Here is a 7798-nt window from a genome sequence, read left to right as displayed (position 1 = left end):
TTTAACATTGAACTGGACATTTTAGCCAGTGCAAAAAGTCATCAAAAAATAAAAAGACATACACATAGAAAAGGAAGAAATAAAACTCTCTTCATTCACAGATGACACTTGTGACTTTGTAGAAAACCTGATACAATCTACAAAAAGCTATCAAAATTAATAACTAATTTAGTAAGGTGGAAAGATAAAAACAAATCAAATATCTCCACATACTAGCAGTGGACACAACTGACAATTTAAGAAACATTTAGATTGCATCAAAAATGAGATTCTTACAAATAAATCTGACAAAAGATATACAAGACGTGCACTAAAAATAAAACATTGCTGAGAGAAATTAGAGAATACTTAAAGGGAGAGATGTGCCATTTTTATAATTCTGATGACTCAATTTTCTTAAGATGTAAATTTCCCCAGAGTGGACCTAAAGATTCAACACAATCTCAATAAAAATAAAAATCTCAACAGAATTTTTGTAGAAATTGACAAGGTGATTCTATAATTCATATGAAAACCAAACGAACTAGAATAGTCAAAATAATTTTAAAAGAGAACAAAATTATAGGATATTGATTGCAACACTTAAAAAGTTACAGTAATTGTATTAGTCAATTTTTACACTGTTATAAAGAACTGCCCGAAACTGGGTAATTTATAAAGGAAAGAGGTTTAATTGACTCACAGTTCTGCATGGCTGGGGAGGCCTCAGGAAACTTGCAGTCATGGTGGAAAGCAAACCAGAAGAAAGGCACCTTTTTCACAATGTGGCAGGAAGCAGAATGAACTCGGGAGGAACTACCAAACACAAAACCATCAGATCTCGTGAGAAATCACTCACCATCAAGAGGACAGCACTGAGAAAACCACCCCCATGATTCGATTACCTCCACCTGGACTCTGCCTTGACAGGTGCGGCTCATGGGGATTACGGTGATTACAATTCAAGATGAGAGTTTGGGTGAGGACACAGCCAAATCACATCAGTAATCAAGACTGATTTAATTGGCATCAACATAGACAAGTACATCAATAAAACAGAATAGGGGACCCAGAAGTTGACCCACAAATATAATTTTTGTCAAAGCAATTCAGTGGTAGGAGGATTGTGTTCAATGAACAGTAGTAGGAAAATGGTAAGTCCATATGAAGAAAAAAATGAACTTTGTTCTATATCATGTAAAATATACAAAAAGTTGCTCAAGAAACGTGGGAAATATTTGTGAAAATTGGTTTACAGAGGTTTGTTAAAAATATGAGTCTAAAACATAATCAAATAAGGAATATATGGTTAACTTAGCTACATTCAATTTTTAAATTTTTTTGATCCTCAGAATACACTGCTAAACAGGTAAAAAAGGCAAACCACAGCCTAGCAGAAAATTGAGGCAAATCATTAACAAAGGACTTGTATCTAAAAAAATATAAAGCATGCTCAAACCAATAATTTTTTAAAAAACAACTCAATATAAAAGTTGACAGACTATTTGAACAGATATTTCACCCAAGAAAACATACAAATGGCAAATAAATATATAGAAAAGATGCTTAACATATTAATCATTAGGCTAATGCAAATGAAATCCACAATGCTATATCAATAAACATCTATTAGATTGTCTAATTTTAAAAGACTGACAATACCAAGTGCTGTCTAGAACACAGAACAACTGAAACTGAAAGATTGGTGGCAGCAATGTAAACTATTACAAACATTTTGTAAGACAACGTAAGCTTCTTGAAGTTAAACATATACCTGTCATATGATGGAGACATTCTACTCCTAGGTATTTACCCAAGAGGAAAAAAAGCATGCATCCATATAAAAATTGGTATACACATGGCCATAGCAGATTTATATGTAATAATCAGAAACAGGAAACAACACAACTGCCCATCATTAAATGGATTAACAAATTTTAGTATATACCTATCATGGAAGACTGCTTAATAGCGAGAAATAATGAACTATTGAAACACAAGAGCATGTATGAATTGCAAAATAATTATGCTGACTGAAAGAAGCCATACTTCGTGGCTTGATTTATGCAAATGTTGAGAAAACACAACTAATCTACAGAGAAAGAAGCAGATCAGTGGTAGCCCTGGACATGGGTGGGGGAAGAAAAGATATAAGAAAGGGGCACGGGAAATCTTTGGGGATTATGGATGTACTCACTCTTGATTATGGTGATGGTTTTATGGGTGTATACATGTATCAAATCTTATCACTTTATATGCTTAAGTACATGCAGCTTATTTTATGTCAGTTATATTTTATAACTAATGAAAATACATAAACTCATAGGCCATTGTTTAAGATATTTGTTAAAATATGTAACATACTGAAGATGAACAGTAGGAAGGGATGCAAATACCAATGACCAATATTCTCTCTAGTTATATTAGATAAAATAAATATTTTATCAGTTTCATTAGGAGCTAAAAAACAGAAAAACAAATCTGCACATTTGAAGGGGATTACATGTTTGAGTCTAATTAAGTTAGTATTTTGTTTGATTTTCAAATTGAAGGTAAAACAAAACTGGCTTTTGGAAATATCCAAAATTGTTTAAACTTATTAAGTGACCACGAAGGTTCGATGACAATACATACAATCGGGAGAAAGGAGATGTTAGTGGGGTGGAAAAGGATCTGCAATTATAATAATCCAAAATTTTTTGAGTATTTTCCAAAAGTTATATTTACAAGCCATGAACTCTATAAATATATGGCAATCAATTCAGTGACTTTGAAAGAACCAAGGAAACTTGTTTGGATCCAAGAGAATCTGGAGTCTAAAAAATTGATTGAGTCTTGCATAGAATTTTTTCAAACAAGAAATTTGGAGTTTAAAGAAATTGGATTTATTGTCTACAATTATAACTGATAGTAACTACTGGCAGAAACAAGCTACAACCCATTCCCTTTATCCAATGCCATTTGCAGTGTATTGACAGTTCAGCAGACGTTAAAGAATCTGTTAAAAGCTCATAGGCAGGGAGAAGAATCCGTTGATCCTAGAGCTCTCAAAGAATGACAACTTGCTAAAGCTACTCACCGTATAGCAAATAAAATGAGATGACATATGAAGTTTAGGTTTTGGACATTTTTGGTTCTGGGAGTACCAGAGGAAGAGTAAACTCACTCATTTGCTCTCCTGCTAGTAACTGCACACCTGTTTTCTTTGACAATTTATCTCTTCTCTCCTAATTATCTGTGTAATTTGGCTGGAATTGACGCAACTCTCTGGCATCAAGCATGGTGCCAGACTTGGCAATGGGATTAGCATATTCTCTTAGCTTTTTGTTGTTGTTTTGGGTTGACAACCTGGCTCAGAACCAAGGGCCAATCATCAGAATCAAGTTGTATTAGCTCTAGTCACTCTTATTAGAATTTTTGGTAAGAAGGCTTCACACCCCTTTCCCACTATGGCAGATAAACTATGCAACCAAATCTGAGCTGCTAGTAATATTCCTTGACTTTTTTTTTTTGTAGATGGAGTCTTGCTCTGTCACCAGGCTGGAGTGCAGTGGTGCCATCTCAGCTCACTGCAGCCTCCGCCTCCCTAGTTCAAGCTATTCTCCTGCCTCAGCCTCCCGAGTAGCTGGGATTACAGGCACTCACAACCACACCCAGCTAATTTATGTATTTTTAGTAGAAACAGGATTTCACCATGTTGGCCAGGATGGTCTTGATCTCCTGACCTCGTGATCCGCCTGCCTCGGCCTCCCAAAGTGCTGGGATTATAGGCGTGAGCCACCACTCGTGGCCGTAATATTCCTTGACTTTATAGAGGGAGTCCATCTACAGAGGGAGAAAATAAAGCTAAACTACAGAGGAAATACTAGAAATGGAGGGAAAACGCACCCTTATGAAAATATTTGAGTCTCCTAAATTTATCCAACTTGATCTGGGTTTCTGACATTAACAACCAAAATAATAGACTAAAACAAAGTGTTTATAATATTTTCAAATGTTGTATTAAGCTTCACATCTAATATTTTGTTTCCCAAATCGCCTAGAATAAGCATGGGAGTTACATTTACTAAATATTCTACTACTTAGAGATCCATTTGAGTTTCAAGAAAAGAACGAATTATACTTTAAAAGGTAGATGTCAATTAAGTCCACTTCATCTTGACACACTTTAATTAGAAATCTTCGGCTCGTGATGACGTAAGGGAAATTCCTGAGTTTGAAGAGTGCTCATGAGAGCATCTGTTAGGTCTAGGGTGAGGTTCCAGCCCATGCTGAGGTCCGAGGGGAGTGGGTGGATGAACGCCAGATAGCTTCAAGAACACTCATGGGCCATAGGCAGGTGAATATGGTTTCTTCAGCAGCTTACTTCCATTAGCTCTCTCACACTCTGCTCTGTCTCGGCTGCTTGAGCCGGCCATTTCCACGCACAGCTGCGCGGCCAGCTCTCCCTTTTCTTCAGGGTCAGAAGCTTAACTCTTTCCTGCTTCCTGGCTTCCCCCTGCCCGCCTTCAAGACGGACAGCTTTGGCTCTCTTTTTCTCTGGGCACCAGCGCCATGTTGAGCCATGTGATGCCAAGCCGAGCCAAGCCACGCCCAAGAGCCCCTGTACAGCATCAGCAGGGCAGTTATACCTTTTACAAACAATAGTGGCATAGAGCCAAGTATGAGCTTGCACAAACAGGTTATATAACAAGTGGAGGTGTGTGCCTGTGCACCAATCCCGCTGAGTCATGCAGGCCGGGATGTCTGCCTCGGCCCATTCCTTGACCAAAGCACATCCGTGTAGCTTACAGCATTCACAGCCTCAGCTGAAAGCTCTGGTTTCTAGCTTCCTTTAAAAAAAAAAAAAAAAATACTGGGAGTTTTCTTATACAAGTCTCCTAAATGTTTTGTGGTATATAAGCCAAGCTTTTAGGTAGCTTATCTACCATATTACTAGAAACAGTTCTATGTTCAGCTTTTTACATTTTCTTTGATAATCACATAGATATTTTTAACTCTTAAATTTCCTTTAAGTTGAATATGGTTATTTCAAGTGACTATTATTGCCTGGTAAAAGTTATAGTACATAATACAAAGCTAAACAGTGATTATTATAACTATTGCTGATTATGAATGGTATGGGGGTTTGTCCCAGTGAGATTTTGGCACTCGCTGAATGTGCCAAAACACGTTATGCCATAATATTATGAACGTTACTTTATTCAACTCAAAAATAAAATATAAGCTCTAGATATAAGTGACTATGGAAAGTGGAATAAAAAATGAAATTCTCTGAACGTTCTGGATATATTTGGCTTCTCTTTCCAATTGCCAAAATAAGTCTCGTCTAATTAGTTAATGATAAATTGATCCCTCATTGTCTGTTGGCGCTGAGAGCATTCTCCTAAGTATAAGCTACTATCTCCTTGAAATATGTTCATCACCACAATTAAAATGTAAAATAGACTCACTTTTTAAATGAGGATAATCACCGCCACTTTCACTATACTACCCTGTCCATATCAAGAATATTGCTACTTTTGAGTTATCACTCCCAGATGTTCCAAACGAAGTTTGCTGCAGAGAAAAATTATGAAAAATTCAATCATAGACCTAATTTCTTAAGAAAAATAACAGATTATAGATAACAATTGAATTAGGCCATTAGCAACTATAGAGTGATGGTAGAATCAGATAATCTACATTAGTAATAGACAAAAATCATCAACTGAAATCAGGGACGGCAGGATTGACAAGTGACACAGTGTGTGTGTGATTCTGGAGTATGCACAGCGTAGGACTTGGTCAAACAAACAAATGAAAACAGAGGAAGAGAGGTAACCACGAAGGAAAGAATCTTCATAAGGCCTGTATCTCTATAATAACAAGAGGCGTTCTATCAAGGACACCTCGGAATGAAGAATTATGTCCATTCTACCAGCAGTCAGAACTATTAGAACTTTTAACCCGGCTTAGGTGTTTTAAACATTAAATTTTCACAAGGAAGCCTGAAAATTAAAAACAGATCTGTATTCACCTAGTCCCAGACAGCAGTATTCTCTTCTATTTTCTGAAGGATTTGTCCCAGTGAGATTTTGGCACTTGCTGAAATCTGCCACTCACTGAAAACTGCTGCTAAAATATATATAAAGCAAGCACTGACATCTGCCACTAAAATATGTATAGAATCTATAGATTGCTGTAACCTCAAGATGAAGATTTAACCCCTCTCTGGCAAGTGGAATATAAGGTCATGTCTTTCCTCGAAATGAGTACCCAAGATTTGTAGGTACTCTGAATAATTCAGGTATCACGTCACAAGTGAAAAAGAAGGTATAAAAATTTAGTTATTATAATTCATTAATTTAGGGCTAATTCTCCCTTGATCAGTCAATGCTAAGACTTACAACCCACATTTCACTCAAAAATATGAAGCTTATATCAGGAATTCTGTAAGTGTATCCAGTCTGATTTATAAAGAATAGACTGTCATTGTATAAAAGTAGAGCCTACGAGGACGTATTTTTAGACCTGCAGTATTCAGGTAAGAAATTATAATACCTTCCAAGGAGGTAGTGGAAGCAGATATAGTGAAAAGTGACTTAACTAAGCCTGGATTTCAGGGGGAGAAGTTTGTTCTGAAGATATTTAGTGCCATCAGCTTCTACGTAGTATGTAAAATGATAGAAAAAGATAAATAGACTTACAGGAAGTAAGTTCTAACTTCCTTTTCTTAAACTCAATTTTAATTTATTCAAACTAGAAACAAATTGAAGTTTGGGAAAACAAAAGTATGGTATGTTGGAAAGCAAGCAGTGAAATGAGTTCAAGAAAGAGGCAGTGAGTCACTAAAGTCAAGGACTATGACACAATCCGTGTATTTGACAAGGTAGGGGTCACAGACAACATTGGTTTTGTGGTTTCAGTGGAGAGGTGGGAACAAAGCCTTGCACGAGTGAGTTAAAGAAGAAAATAGGAAAAAGAAAACAAGTACAGGCAATTCTTCTGACAACTTTTGTTATGAAAGGAAGTAGATTGACAATATTTAAGAGGAATGTAGGCAACTAATATGTGTGTATATAATTTTGTTAATGTCTTGTGCCATAATATTCACATAAATAGTGTAATGCTCAAAGTATTCAATTTTACCTTGCTTTTTCACTCAAAAATTTATGTTTTCCTGTATTCATATTGATGACCGTAGGTATAATTCATTCTTTTAACTGATGATAATTTTCATTTTATGGTTGTGTGACATTACTCTGGTGCTTTTCATAGATATATAACATTTCTTCACTTATCTGCTGTTATGGTACTGGTGCAATAAACATCTTTGTAATGCCATTTTATTTACCGTAATGAATATTTTCAAAATTTTACATGTGAAATTAAAGTAGCTGAATCGTAGATTGTATATTTTTAATTTCACTAGATTTTGCTAATTTTTATTTAGTGTCCACAACTATTTTCTCCCCATTGGTAATATATGACACCTTATCCTCATCCTTGCCACCATTGATATTATCAGACATTTACTTTTGCCAAAAAAAAATTTCTTTGTTTGTAAATTTCAGTTTCTAAATGTGTGGTTATGCTGAGAATTGCTTCATATGAATTGGCCATTTTTATTTTCTCTCAGTGAATTGCCAATTCAGATTCTTTTCTCACTTTTTGGGGTGGGGAGTTCTTATTGCTTCTAGTTCTTGATTTTCAGCAATTACATGCTTCTACACAAATTGTCTGCTATATCCACTTTGATTATTTGCTCCTAAAAACTAGTCTCATTGAGATAGCTTAAGACTATCTGCTATAAGTTTATGAAGGCTTATCGGCCTCC

The 7798-nt window shown here is 35.7% G+C and overlaps 1 long non-coding RNA gene across 1 annotated transcript in view; it reads right to left on the bottom strand.

Annotated features, from left to right (window-relative positions):
• Window positions 1–682: 682 nt before the first annotated feature.
• Window positions 683–7798, bottom strand: part of LOC101142849 (uncharacterized protein C9orf85) — a 284381-nt gene continuing 277265 nt past the window's right edge. The window contains exon 7 of the long non-coding RNA XR_008678855.2: window positions 683–795. This is a non-coding gene — a long non-coding RNA (uncharacterized protein C9orf85). The remainder of the gene's footprint in view (window positions 796–7798) is intronic.

This window comes from Gorilla gorilla, chromosome 3 (assembly GCF_029281585.2).
Source record: "Gorilla gorilla gorilla isolate KB3781 chromosome 3, NHGRI_mGorGor1-v2.1_pri, whole genome shotgun sequence".
Lineage (NCBI taxonomy): Eukaryota > Metazoa > Chordata > Mammalia > Primates > Hominidae > Gorilla > Gorilla gorilla.
The sequence above is the reverse complement of the archived record's forward strand: the minus strand, read 5'-3'. Positions and strand labels throughout refer to the sequence as shown.